Raw genomic sequence first — 16,003 nt, 5'->3', positions numbered from 1 at the left:
GCAAGCTGGGAGTATTAAGAATCGTTTCTGCTGATGCTTATGCTGCTCTCTACTGTGGAATATTGGAAAGGTAAAATTATGCTGTTGTATGATGTCTGAAGCTTTAATTCTGAATTTACTGTATATTTTAAGCTGTGAAGTGATTCATCATTTGTTACGCATTTCACTTTTGAATCTAGCTAATCGACAAGAGATGATATAAAGAGAGGCATGCACACTTATTTAATATCGTGATTATGTTTCTAATCTTGCTACTATTTGTTGTTTTCTAAAACAAATGAACAAATGTAAGCTTGACTCCTTCCAGGCATGGCAGCTGCTTATTGCAGCAATCGCTCATCGAAAGCCTTACATGTTATTGCAGAACATTTTTTGTTTTTTGGATTTCACCTTTTTATCTTGGCAGATGGACCGTTTAAATCTCTTTCTCAATATTTTTTCTTTATAAACAGTTGAATTGGTATGTTTGGAAGAATTGCTCTTTCCTTAATGATATGTTTGTTGCCTAATTGTATGCTCTTTGGTTGCCTGGTCTTCATGCTGATGTACTTTTGATATTATTTTATTCTTTTATAAAAATTGGAAGCAGATATGAAACAGACATGCTAAAAGAATAGAGGACACCACATAGTATATCTTCGACAAAATCAAATTTCTTACTAGGATATGATAGTGTATTGAGTTGGGACTCTTTTCGTGATAATATATCAACTGAATTTATAGGGGAAATGGAAATAGAGATGTGTAGCAACCCCAATTTTGATCCATTGACCTTGAGTGGTGATGATGAGTACTTTTCTGCTAAGAGAAGCCTTGGTAGTTGGTATCGACTTACCAGCTGAGTTCATTGATGGGGATGATGAGTTAGCTGCCAGAATCTACTTCTCTTTGCCTGATCTATGGCTTCCAGAATTTGATTATGAGCTAACTGAGCCCTTGTGTCCTCCCATGTCTGACCATGATTTTATTCGGTTCTACTCCCTTGACCTTCGTGTATCTGGCTTTGTGACTTGTGTTGATTCCGAAACATTCACCACAGAGATCTCAATTTGAGTATGTCTCCCTCACACAAAGTTAGACCAAGGTTCCAGATATTTCATTTCTCAACAGCCTAAATCTTCAGATATTACAATCTTGCATTGGTTTGCTCCTTTGTTTTTCTCAGTTATCCCAAAATTATTATATCTGCAATCTAGCTAGCAACTCAACAACCAGAGGTACAGGTACTTCCTAATTTTGCTTCTGTGACCAACCACTTTGCTCTTAATCTAGCTTTTGACCCTTATACTTCACCTTATTATAAGATCATTTGTGTGCAAAAGTTAGAACTGCAAAAGCCACTTCATCAGATATCAATCTACGCCTGTGAAACTCAAACTTGGGCCGTCTCAGGTAAGCCTTTTTTTGCACCCGGGAACATAGATTTCAGTGATGGGGTGTTTTGCAATGGGATGAGACGTACAACAATAGGTCTGTACTTCAATGTAGAGGAAGAGTTTAGTACATTTGTCTTCAGAAAATATCCCCAGTATTCTCAACTAGGCATAGAAACAGTTTAGTACATTTATCTCTGTCAACATTAGGAGTGAATGTAGTGGTGGTCTTTACAGTTCATACAAAACTCAAACGATCGAAGCCAAAATAAGACTTCGAAAATATAGTGGTGGTCTTTACAGTTCATACAACTGCACATTAGGCTAATAGGAATATTGTTTCAAAAACATCTCCCCAAATAAAGGAAGATTACTTGCTGCTGAATTGCATGCTAATCAATCTCCCCTATTTCGCTTTTTGTTCGAAAAAGAGAAAAGAATTACTTCTTTGATGTTGTCTGAAGCTGTGAGTAACATGACCAACCTGTCAATGCCAATCCCCCAGCCTGCGCAAGGAGGAAGGCCGTGCTCCAGAACACTAAGAAAAGTCTCGTCTACAGTAGCAGCTTCTTTGTCTTTCTTGTCTCGTCTTCCTTGTCTTCGTCTTCCTTAACTTGTGAACACGAAGCAATTTCATCACAATGCAAGAACAAGTAACTCTGGTTTACTAGTAAGAGAGAGCGCGGGTTTACTAGTAAGAGAGAGCGCATGCAAGAGATAATAGTGCCTTAATTAAAATCCAATGACCAGCAAGGCAAACACTCAGGGCCTGTAGATCAAGGAATTCTAGGTAGATGCGACAGAAATGGGAAATAAGTGCGCTGAAATAAGGACAGCAACAAAAGTGTGGGAAAAGGAAATTAAGGGAGTGGTATGGCTTTGCAAGATACTTTCCAAACAGCAACACAGTAGAAAAATAAGAGTATATAAAGCTGACTAGCTAAATGGGTTGAACCCAGAGCAACCAGTCAACCTAAAAATAATTGTTTAGTTAATCTTTTCAAGTATTGGGTTTGGCTAATTATACAAATTAAGGTAACTTCCGGGGGAAATTATGAGGTTACTATTATTATCAGCTGTCTGAGATAAACATGCAACACTTGAAGCTTAGGGTTTGTTTGGCATCAATTTTGATTTGAATTGAAGCTGTCTGAGATAAACATGCAACACTTGAAGCTTAGGGTTTGTTTGGCATCAACACTTGAAGCTGTCTGAGATTTTCATCCTAGTTTAATTAAATTGTCTTTTCATTATCATCTCAGTCCCTGACAATTGCTAAATTTGTCATTCTCCCTCTATGCTGAAAAAAATATTAGGCATTAACTAGTGTACCTGATTATTTTTTAGATATGAGAATAAAAACTAAATAAAATTCATTGTAAGAAATAAGAATCCTTGTAAAACACTTATAAACTAGTGTACCTAATCAGTGAATTGCTCACGCTGAATTACGGGGTCATTTAACTCTGTGTAGGCATTAATCAGCTCGCGCTTATTGACAAACAGCTCAAAACGTTCAGTCAGACCCTCCTTTGTTCGATGATGCTTTGCCATGTAGCTCATTATCACTGGGTGATTCATGATGAAAGTTGGATTGACACAATTCTCCCCAAGAAAATGATCTGCGAGCTGCAAGGCCATATCAGTTCAGTTCAGATTAAGTTAGGGGGGAAGGCTTCGGTTTTGCAAGAACACAAGAACTTACTTTATCCAGCAAATTAAACGAGCTGTTCTCATTGGTGGCTTGCATTTGATGCCATGTCTCTCACATGCCTCAATCAGATATTTATTTGCTTAACACTCTCTCCAATTCTTCAATTAGGTCAATCTTCCTGCAATTTTTGGGAAGTAAAAAGTAATATTAATCACCAATTACCTTAACACTTGAACTAATTACAACATATCAGAAGGGAGGGACGTCCCTTCTAGGAAGGTCTTCCCTAATCCCACATATTATATACACAATTCAAACTTTCAACAATCAAGTTAACTCTCAAGCCATTGCCTGTCTATACTTCTGATTTTCTGAGGTAGCACAGCAAAATCACACAATTTCACATCAGCTTTCATGCAACTGGCAACCTGTTCTAGATTTTTGACATAGTTGTCCCAAATTGGAACATTCCTGGTCTTCTATATATTAAACACAGTTGCTGCAATAATGACAGTATAAATATCTCTATTTCGAAGCACACTCCCTCAAAATCTTTAATTGACTCAGTTACATTGTCTACTATGACTATCACCCCTTGAAATCCCAGGCTAGGCTACCAGAGGAAGCAGCACATCCATCCCATAAGAAGGCTCTACAGCAAGCTATCACTTTCTTCATAACTCTACTTAATTGACAGGAGAAAATTACTAGCCAATTACCTATGCATATTCAGCAGAACAGAATTAATTAGCTGTGTTTTAGCAACACTAACCTAAAAGGAGGAGTAAAATCAATCTTCATGGGCTTCTTATCTTTGTCAAGGCACTCTATGACATGACTTCCATCAGTGAGTTACATCAGCATTTCTGTTTGCATAGACATTGTCAAAACTAAAATATATTGCAATCTAATTAAAAAACAATCTTAAAAACACTTACCACTTAGCATATCATCATTCATGGTAATCAAAGTATTGTAATCTGCATATGACATGTAGAACTCACAGGTTGTAAACTTTAGATGATGAGTCATATCGATGTTCTCACATCGAAATTGTTTTCCGATTTCAAAAACCCGTTCATAACCTCTTACTAACAGCTGTTTTAGATGAAGCTCTAGAGAAATCCGCATGAACAACGTCTTCAAGTTATTGTTGGTGACCACAAATGGGCGTGCAGCTCCAATACTGTGATTTGCATTCATTACTGGGGTTTCAACCTGCATACAGATTAAGATTGTTTTAACAGGAAAGGAGAAAGTTAGCATCAAAATTTATTCTAATTATTCTAATAATACCTCCAGAAAACCTTTCTTGTCAAGAAACCTTTTGATAAATGAGATGACCCTTGCTCGAATTTCAAAGATTTTTCTAACGTCAACATTCACAATCATGTCTAAGAACCTTTTCCCATACCGAGTTTCCTACAACAGGAAACAGTAACTCGCAAATTACACTTTATTTCTCTGATAAATAAGAAAGGTAGATTTGGCAACACGATTTCAACAAAGTCTAATTTAACAGTTTAATACCTGATCGTTCAAAGTATATTGATCAGGATGCCTTGGTTTTCCTGGTGCCCAGCTCTCCATTTTCTGTAAAATAGTCATGAATAACGCCGTAAATAAAAGCCAAAAAGTGGAAAAAAGTATAGAAGGATAATATTGAAATAGACATCTAACTTACCTTAGCCAACGGAAATACATGGAGACAAGGTGATAGCACAACGAAGCGAGTGGGAATAATACACATCAGTCCTTTTTTGCTTTTCCCTGCATACAAAAAATGAGACATTCAATTCACAATCAGCAAGGTAATATAATTGTTCAATGTAAAAAGCTCAGTGAAACAAGAAGAATTACGAAAAATTTCAAAAATAGCCGGACATAATACTCACTAACCTGGAAATCCTGTAACGCCTGCAATATCACCTCGCTTGACAGATTGATGAAAATTCATAAACTCTGTTTCTTCCAAATTAGAAATACTAGCAACAAACAAAGAAAAAATAAAATAAATGTAGAGCCAGTCAAAAGAAATTATGCATACAGCTATTCAAATTACAGTGTATACCTAGCATTAGCCATTATCTGTGTTTCACCACCAACATCATGAAGATCGTAGAAAATCAGTTTCGACGAAATTGTACGTTTAGTCATTATCCTTCCAGCTAAAGACACTTCGACGTCCAGACGATCGTCATGGTTCAGCTCTTTATCATATCTATCTTTAAACTCCAAAATGCTTATTCTCCCAGCAGGGAACTCATGCGGATAGGGATTGATTCCGGATGACTTTTGCTCAGCCAGGAACGCGAGCCTGTTCTTATAGTAATTCTGCAGTCAACAAAAGCAAAACATTGCAATTGTTTGTTAATTCTACCAACTGGATCGATAATAACAGTAACTACACATATATATCATATATGAGCAGTTCCAATTGCAAAAATTAAACACATCGAATATCTTTCTGTAGACAGCCATTTGTGTCTCCCCAAAACCAAACCCAGTGATGAATACCTTTCACGTCGAACCATAATCGAATGAGGTGAAAGTGTAAAAAGTCTAGTGTTGCGATTAGTTTTTGTTAAAATTCTTTCTTTCTGTTTTCGAAAACCCACTCTATTTTATGAAAACGTCCATTCCAGTTTAGTTTGGTCCATGATAAGGGTCCAATAATGGTGTAGTTACATGGGGCTTGCAAAGAGCTTTCCAACGATATATTATAAGCCCAATTCCGATGAATAATGAGGAAGTTATGGCCAAAATACTAAACTGGGCCCAAACCAGATTTTGCCTACGACCCAATGATCACGAGGAGTGTCCAAAGGTTTAATCCTATTCCTAAACTAATTAGGATTGATTATAATCTTCTATAAGTTTCTAAAATATCTTAATTATCCTTCTTTGAAAAGATAAGATTAAGGAATTTGATTTAAATATAAACTTTCCTTTTTTTATAAAACTTTCCTTTTTTAAAGTCCTAATTCTATTCGGATTTAAACATGTTCAAAGACAGTAAGATATTATTTTCGTGCCTCATATTTTTTATCCAAATTTTATATGGTTGGATAGATCTTGAAATTATCTTTCCAATGATATATTATAATATTAAATCCGAGCTATAACGGAAAAGATATGAATAAGATATCAAACTCTATCCGAAACTGACACCGTCTCACTATTTCATTCATATCTTTTATTCTACAACATATTTTAATCTGATTCTAATTGGGTTAGAAAGTAGACTTCAAGATATTTCCAACGACATTTTATTCATCTTATTCCGATTCCTGGATCAAAAGATATGATAAAAACAAAATCCGCAAAAACTGGTGTCTACGAGTTTTATTTCGATTCGAATTTGGATTCTTTTCTTAATTCTTCGACCCTCTTTTTTCCTATAAATAGAGGTCATATCTCCCCTTTTTTCAATTACCAACTCTCATCAAGATTTTCTTGATTATTCTCTCTCTCTCTTTTCTAAACTAGCCTTTTTTCAAATACAAAATTCCGCATTCGCAAGATCTAGAAACACTTAGCCATATCCGAAGTTGTCTTCGCCCTAAACGTGAAAGGTTTTAATTTCTGAGGAAAGAAGTACGAGGCATCCAAGTAAGTACTTTATTGATTTATTGATATTATGATGTAGATATCATGTTTATATTGTTATTATGATATTCCTAGTATCATGTCTAGGGTATTTTTAATATCAAATATGATTGTTATGATGCCTTTTATTTTCTTCCTAATATTAATTCATGTTAGTATCATGTTAGGGTTACAGATTTGATTTTTAATGCTTAGTGACATTCTAGGGTTTGTTATTAATCTTGTTAGTATCATGCCTAGGATCTTGCTATGCTTTAATATGATTATGATTATGATTGATATTATTATTATTAATGATGTTGATTATTTATTATGTTGCTTGATACATATTATTTTATATTGTTATTGCTTGATCACCTTTTATGCATGTTTAAAGGGAATTGGTACTTGTAATCACGCTTAATAAGATAATTAATAATCTTGTTTAGGGTTAATATGATTATAATTCAAGTGATCGCCAATAATAGTTTATTTGTGCATTAAATTCAACCAACATAGATTAAACAGGTTTAGGGTTGATCCTATTGATTGCATGTTAGTCAGAAAGCGCACATGAATACGAGTAGAATAAAGTAGAGGCCTATTATTAGGGCAGGTTCAATCTCTTTTAGGTTGGATTTGTACCATCATCCCCGAACCCTTATTTGGTTCATGACCTTATGGAGTTGACGATCTCTTGGATCGTTAAGGGGTGTAACCTTCACCTCGTGAACGGTTTACAAGTTCCTCAAAAACTTGTTGGCGACTCTTTTGCTTTATCTTCTTCCCTTTTGGACGCCACCGTACTTTAGTGTATGATCACATGGGGTTCAAGCTAGTAGGGTTTTAAAGGGCTTGAAACTATTCCCTACAAACAGTAACTACACATATATATCATATATGAGCAGTTCTAATTGCAAAAATTAAACACATCGAATGAACAACCGATTAATCATCCTACCAATAAAATCAGTACAGATCAAGAATCCAATCACATATCTAAACAAACAACAGTATATAATTTAATTTTTTTATCACTTCGAAAAAAGGAAAAAAAAAAAATTAGACGCATAAATGCTCCAAAAATACGTTGATATATTCAAATTTCAGCAAAAATAAATTCCGGATAATCATCAACTTATTACATTAACATGTAAACAACAAATTGCACCAAAAAAAACATGTAAACAACAAATTGCACCAAAAAAAAACACGTGAACAACAATAATAACTCAAAATTTCTCAGATGAATAGCGTAAGTAGACGTGATTTATAGAAATTAACGTACAATCAAATCAAAAACAACACAAATCCTTTCAATTACACTTCATCTAAAGAGGATTGAAGATTATCAACCGGAATCACACGTTTATACGAACAATATAATGGATCATATACAACTTTGAACAAAACAATGTTTAGATAATTACGTAGTACAATCACATTTAATTAAAATTATTTAGGTCTGATTATCAAACTTTGAATACTAACCTGATTCTATTGTTGATTTTTAGAGAGAGAAAGTGCAGAAATCCAGAATTCAGATAGAAATACAACTTCACAGAGAGATTATATATATATTATTCCTATTTAATCATATTTAACTACTAGTTAATCAAATTTAATTACTAGTTATTCCTAGTTAATCAAATTTGAACAAATTTTTTTAGATAATTACAAGTTAATCACATTTAATTTAATAATTTAGGTTTGATCATCAACATATAAATTTAAACACTAACCTTAGCTTCGTTAATCGCCATTGTTGAGTGCTAGAGAGAGAAAGTGAAGAAATGCAGAATTTTAGAGGGATTTTTTTTTTTTCTTGTCTTAACAGAGAAATAAACGTGGGAGAGAAATTGATTTGATATACTTGTCTAGTTGTCTACATATATATAGACACACGTATATTCTACATCCATCCTACTTAATAGCAAGTGACAAGCAATCCCTTTTAATTCACTTTTTCCACGTCATTCCTCCCCTCAATTGTTTTTATTTTTCTTTTAAAAATTAAAAAAAAAAACAAGAGCACGCACTGCATCATGGCCTCAAGCAATGATGATAATAATCTCTATCTTACACTTCAACATTGCAAGCACTACACAACATACAACTTCATAGTATAGCCCTATGATAAATCAAAGCAATCATACAAGTAAATAAATAACTAATTGATACTCGAATTTATGGGTATAAAAACTTATACATTGGTAAACGTGAAAACCGTAAATTGTTGTTTAAAAATTAACCGAGAAAGTACCTATTTGCAATGCGAGACGTTGGTACAAAGAATCTTCTCCACGAGAATATGACGAGGCTTAGGACGGGTAATAAAATCCTTAAGGATTTGATGATCGGTCATATTTGGAGATGACACTATCAAGGAGGTGTACATGTGTGAGAATGAGACCATGGTCCATTTCGTGATTAGCCAAGGCCTTAATGTGAAATTAAGGTGTATCCAACCTCACGTAAATAAAAATTAACATGAGCAAAGTATGCTCCTGCCCACAAATAAATTGAATTGGGTTTGTCCATGTGTCATACTTGGTTTGGATATCTTTGTCCTAACCCACAACGTCGATTATGTTTATGAGTTTATCTATTCTTAAAAGATCGATCTTCTATAGGCTAGTCTAACAAATCACTGTTTGAAGTCCTAAAAATCTTCCAACAAACATTTACTCCGTATTAAATAGGATAAAATGGCAACAATCCCTTAAATCTTATGCCCTCCTTTCCAATTTAAACGTGTGGCAAGAATATTTGTACAGAGATTTAGGTGATAAGTTCTTGTTATTTTTTTATTTTTTTTTAATAGAAGTTCTTGTTAATTTATCTATTATATTATAATAAAAAAAATATTGATGTAATGACAAATATTGGATACAAATTTTAATTGAATGAAAGAGAATAGTATGTCTTGCATGGACCCGGTCCACATTAACTTTATGTGGACCGAAGCCCATCACTCCATCAGTTAGCCAAAAAAAGGAAATTCATTTTTACTGAAAACCACGCATGGTTGTTGTTCTTCCTTCTCCCTCTAAAAATGCTCTCAATCAATTTTAGGGATAATTTCTCTCTCATCTCAAGTAATTTGGGGATTTTTCTCTCTTCTCTCAATATTTTTTCACAAAAATCATGTCAAAACAAGATCAAATTGATCTACATCAGTACATATATATGAAGCTATAGATCGAAGACTAACTACAACTACAATCACTATATAATTTCGATTTGAACGAAGTCTATGCATGCAATCGAAAGCAATTAGGAAGGTAAACATCCAGATACTTGTTATAATTCGTTCAAATTATACAAGATTTGTTGATTATTGTTATTAATATAATGTAGAGAATTTAAATAATCAGCCAATTGAATTTGGAATTCAACAAGAAGAATGGAGTACAGGTTGAGAAGGAAAATCAACCTATAATACAAGCTCATGCAAAGATTTGTTATAATTAGTTTTTATTTGTTATAATCAGTTTTTATTTGTTATAATCAATTTTTATTTTATGTAATCAGCTTCGTATAGGTACAATCAGTTTAACAACATAATCAGTTTGATTTGATATAATCACTTTTTATTTATTATAATCACATTTAGTTTGATATAATCACTTCTTATTTTTATATTCACAATTACATTTAGTTTAATATAATCACTTTTTATTTATTATAATCACATTTGGTTTGATATTCACTTTTCATTTAGTTTGATATGATCATATACCTGTTCGCTTACTCCATTTTGATGAAATTCCACCTCTAGTTCACACCACCATTGTTAATTTTGGTGAACTTCCAACTATAATATTCACCAAAGTTGGAACGTAGTACAGAGAACCTCAAAGGAGGAGAGACAAAAAAAGAAGAAAAAAGAAAGAGAAAATCATAAGAGAGAGAAAGAGGCGTGTGATATAAGCTTCCCCAAAAAAGACGTGTGATAGATAGAGATTGGTAAAAGTCATGTGATATTTACTCGGTGCACATTAATGTGGTACCTAAGCTTTTGGGAGTGAGAAAGATATTATTAGGCTCATGTTACAAAATGAAGCAGATAACAATAATGTATCGAATGAAAGGAAGGCATTACAAAAATGAAGGCAAACATTATTAATAACCAACATCATTGGACTGGATTGATTGAATCGAGATAAATGTAACACAATTTCACGTGACTATATTAGGTAGTGTTCTCTTCACTTGTGTTTCATTTATCTTATCTTTTTGGCTAACTTGTTAACCCATATTTTTATCAGAACTTATTAACCTTATCTTATCTTATCATATTAGACCTTATTATAGGTTTTACACACACATATATATATATATATATATATATATATATATATATATATATATATATATATATATATATATCTTATCAAATTTTTGACTAACGACTTGAATTGCCTTTAGATGTTAATAACGTGAGTTTCCAAAATTTTAGTAATACATCAATAAAAAAGAGCAAAAAGAGGGAAAATTGGCATAGAATAATACCAACTATCAACGGTGTGTGCAAAATAATACGAACTCAACTATTTGCTATTAGCAGTACCACCTTTTATACTATATGTGCAAAATAGTACGCAAGTGAGAAAGTCACCAAAAATGTATTTTGGGTAACATACCGTCTATATTTATTACTTTTATTTTATTAATTTTGTTTTTTTCAAAATACATATTGTATTAATAATTTCCTTTACAATCAAATTAATAATGCATGCTCCACCCCTTTGTTAGGTTATTTTTTTAATTGTCAATATGTATTTAAATAATTTATTTCAAAGTACATGCAGTGATTATTTCTAGAGTAAAGCACAAATACGGTCCCTAAACTTTCGTATTTGAGCACTTTTAGTCCCTCAACTTTCATTTGTGCACTTTTGGTCCCTCAACCACCACTCTTGGTGTTTATGACTAAAAAGTTGAGGGACCTAGCCCAGTCAGCAAAAGATTAGGGAGTATAGGGACCCTAACTCATTTTTTTCCTCTTTTTATTATAAGCTATTAATAAATTAATATTTATTATTAATACACAAACTTTGATTAAAATAAGTTCATTAAAATGAAAGAAAACTTTGATTAGTAAACTAAACACCACCAACACCCTTGTAACCACTTTCTCACCACACTTAGATATGAAACGAACCCCACTAAAACCACCAAAAACCCACCCAACCAACTCGCACCACTAGCGACGAACACCCCCCACCACCCTCTCACAATCTCACCGCCACCAAGATATAAAACCCCACATCACTACCCCTAAGATTGAAACCCCACCTCATCACCACCAACCGAAACCCCACCTCACCAGCCACCACCAACGAACCAAAACCCCATGTCACCAGCCACCACCAACGAACCGAAACCCCATGTCACCAACCATCACCAACGAACCCTACATCACCAATCACCAGCCACCACCAACAAACCAAAACCCAAACTCATCACCAACAGTAAACTAAAATTCCACCTCACCACCACTTAGATTTGCAACCCATTTACCATCGCTAAAATCGTAAACGCGCAACCATCAATACCTCACCCTTATTGATTAAAAATAATCATTGAACCCTACCCAAATTGCGAGTCGAAAACTTTGTACAGAAAAAAGGAGGCGGCAACAAACAAACAAGGTGGAAGTGGCGCGGTGAATCGATCGAGTAATTATGGTGGTGGTGTACGTAAAGGTTGTGAGAGAAGAGGGAGGCATTATCGTAGCTTGGCCTAAATTTTTTTTAAGGTTAGGAGCCGCCATTGTCGAAGGAGAGGAGTTGTAAGCTATGGGACTATGGAAGAAGGGAGGACAGAGAAAATTGGAAGGGGGTTAGGGAAGAGGGGGGGGAGAGAGAGTGGAATCCATGAAAAGATCTAGGTTAAATTTTTATTTTATTTTTTCAATCAAAATAATAAGTGATTTTTTTGTTTTATTTTTAATTACTTTAGATTTTTAATTAATGCTAATGAAAAAAAATTAATACCATCCAAAAATAAGAAAAATGATAATAATACAAAGATATTTTTATAAAAATAAATTTTGATAAAAAAAAATAAATAAATAAAGTCATACTCCCTTAACTTTTGCTGACTAGACAAGGTCTCTCCACTTTTTGATTAGAAACATCAAAATGGTGGTTGAGAGACCAAAAGTGCACAAATGAAAGTTGAGGGACTAAAAATGCACAAATACGAAAGTTTAGGGACCGTATTTGTGCTTTACTCATTATTTCTACTACCAATCTACTATACAATAGTAAAAGGGTATTTTTTATTTAATTAGTTTCAAAAATTGTTTTAAAAATCCAAAAAAAATCCTACATTATTTTGGTTGGTGAATGTGGGAAAATTTCGAATATTTTGCAACTAATTATATCAACATAATAATAAGGCATTTAAATACCCTATTTACTATTGCGTGATGTAGAAATTACTATATGTATTATGAAAAAAAATTAATAACAAAAAAATCCTAACAAAATGGTGGGGCATTATTAATTTGGATTGTAAAGAAAATTGTTCACATAATACTATGTATGTATTTTGAAAAGAAAATAGAAAATTAAAATAAAAAATAATAATTAATTACAAAGATAGACGGAATATTCATCAAAATACATTTTCGGGCGTACTATTTTGCACATACAGTATAAAAGGTGGTACTACTAAAGGCACTAATAGCAAATAGTTGAGTTTGTATTATTTTGCACACACGTTGATGATTGGTATTATTTTAAGCCAATTTTCCTAAATAAATTATTTACATAAATATGTTAATCAATCAATGTTCAATTTTGATTTTCGTATTATAATTATTAATTTTCTAGCTAAGATCTTAATTTTTAAAATCATATGTTGTTATTGTTGAAACGATTATTGATGCAATAATTGCTCTATTATCTTTGTTAAATTGTGACTTGAAATCTAGTAGGGCTGACTTTGAACGCTTATATCTCTCAAAATACAACTTATTTTGAGGTGATTCGAGTTGGAGGTGATAGCTTGGTTCAAGATCTTTCTAACGATAGGTCATATGCCCAATTTCGATAAGAAACAAGAAAGTTATGACCGTTTTAGGAAAACCTGACGAAGCTGGAAATTTGCAACGAGGCTGCGAGCTATAGCTCTATGCGAGTGAGCTATAGCTCGGCCCTATGAAGACTTGCAGCAGGTATGAGCTAGATGACGAGCTATAGCTCGGTAGTTAGGTTATTCTAGGATAATTTATGGAATATTTCTTAAAATTATATCTTTTCTATGACGGCTATTTGAGTATACTTGGGGAACAATCTTAGAGTTTTATTAGGGTTTCCTTGTGTTATAAAAGGACCCTTTAGTAGATCAATTAGATCATACCTTATTGAGCCATTAGATTTAAGACTCCTTGTATTATTCTCTCGTTCTTTCTCCATTATAGTGAAGAAGCTCTCGAATCCCCCACCCGTGGATGTAGGTCTATTTTGACCGAACCACGTAAATCCTTGTGTTGTTTGTTTATCTTCTTTATTGTTTTTCTCGTTCTTAATTTCATTGACTTGTTCCGCATTAATCAAACACAACTACACCCTAATTTCCTAACAATCTTCATCTATATATCACAATGCATAAGTTATTTAAAACACAATTTAAATTATGTATTACTAAACTAGAATATTCGGCTCTCAAAAAAAAAAAAAAATCAATATTCAATTATTTATGACTTCATATTATAAGATGGTTTGGAATTTTATATTTTTTATTAACAAGGAAAATTTGTGAATTACTACCTCAAAAAAGAGGCATTTGTGAATTACTACCCTAAAAAAAAGTTTGCTAATTACTACCCTAAAAACAATTAATTATACCGATCACTACCTTCTCCTCTTTTCCGATCACTTAATCTTACTAATGACATCATTTTCCGGCCAAATTATGATTAGTGACTTTTAAATCCTAATTAATTAAATAAACCCTAAATTACCACTTATATATCCACCTTCACACCACCACCGCTCCATCTCTGGCAGCCCCTTTACCCCATCCCCACCACCAGAAATTCCCCCTTCCTTAGCCCCACCACCGAAAATCCAACCTTTACCTTTCCCCCACCGCGAAACTCATCCCCTTCCCTTCCCCAACCCCGGATCGCGCCTCCACCTCCCCGTAACACCTAAAAACTGTCTTATTCCCATCCATAACCCTCAATTGCTTCCCCCTCCTTTCCCCAAACCTAGAAATTAAACAGCCCCCATCTATTGCTTAGCCCCCGATAACAGCCAATTCCCCTTCCCCAACCCCTATAATTGTCCTCCACCTTTTCCTTAGCCGCAAAAACCGCCTCCATTCCTCACCCCAAAACCTCATTTCTTTGCGTTCATGGTGTTTAGTGGTGGAGGGGGGATGGGCTCATGGTGTTCATCGGGGGAGGGAGGTGGGTTTGTGGTACAAGACGAGGGAACGGAGTCGCCGTCGGGAGAGGATGGGGTTTGGTTTGTGGTAGGTGCTCGCCGGAAAAGGGGGCTAGGGTTTTTTAATTTTTAAATTAGGATTAATTAGGATTAAAATGATTAAATTAGAATTAAGATGACAAATGACGTCATTAATGAGTTAATTAGCCGAAAAATCCACTTAGGTAGTAATCTGTACAATTTATCACAATTAGGGGTAGTAATTAACAACTTTTTTTTAGGGGTAGTAATTCACAAATGCCCTCTTTTTAAGGTAGTAATTTTCAAATTTTCCTATTAACAATTTATGTAGCATCTATTAATCTATATAGCTTTTTTTTTTGAGGAAAATTAATCTATATAGACAATACAAAGTGTATGACCAAAATAATTAGATTTTTCATATTGGGTACGGTGTATATTTCTTTTACTACTTCTTTATTTATTCTTTAAGCCATCAATCAATATATATACTATATACTTACTAGGGCTTGTTCACTTCACTTTAATTAATTTCAGTTCAATTCAGTTCAGCTCCAATCAGTTCAGTTCAGTTAAGCTCCAATTAGTTCAGTTCAGTTCAGTTCAGCTCCTAATTTTCTTCTCTCATAAAATATTCAGTTCAGTTCAGCTTCAATCAGCTCAGTCCAGCTCATTTCAGTAAATGTGAACAGGCTCTAAGGGGTTGTTTGGTTGACAAAATAAAATGGGGGAAGTGAAAATTCATGGGATTTTGTAATTTAGGTAGTTGTTTGGTTGACACAAAAAAACAAAAATGGAGGAAGTTGGAATTCATGGGAATTTCCACTTACCACAAAATATAGGAGGTAAATTAAATTACCTAGCCCCTTTTGGTCATTCAAAATTCACGGGAATTCCAACTTCCCATTGCACAACCAAACAACTTAAGAAAATTCTTAGCAATTTCATTTGGGAAATAATTT

At 33.7% G+C, this 16,003-nt stretch overlaps 2 pseudogenes; one reads left to right on the top strand and one right to left on the bottom strand.

Moving 5' to 3' along the window:
- Positions 1 to 717: 717 nt before the first annotated feature.
- On the top strand, positions 718 to 1,559 carry LOC110722541 (annotated as a pseudogene).
- A 210-nt stretch (positions 1,560 to 1,769) lies between these two features.
- On the bottom strand, positions 1,770 to 8,378 carry LOC110722540 (annotated as a pseudogene).
- Between the last annotated feature and the right edge of the window lie 7,625 nt (positions 8,379 to 16,003).

Source organism: Chenopodium quinoa, unplaced genomic scaffold (assembly GCF_001683475.1).
Source record: "Chenopodium quinoa cultivar QQ74 unplaced genomic scaffold, ASM168347v1, whole genome shotgun sequence".
NCBI classification, from domain to species: domain Eukaryota; kingdom Viridiplantae; phylum Streptophyta; class Magnoliopsida; order Caryophyllales; family Amaranthaceae; genus Chenopodium; species Chenopodium quinoa.
The sequence above is the reverse complement of the archived record's forward strand: the minus strand, read 5'-3'. Positions and strand labels throughout refer to the sequence as shown.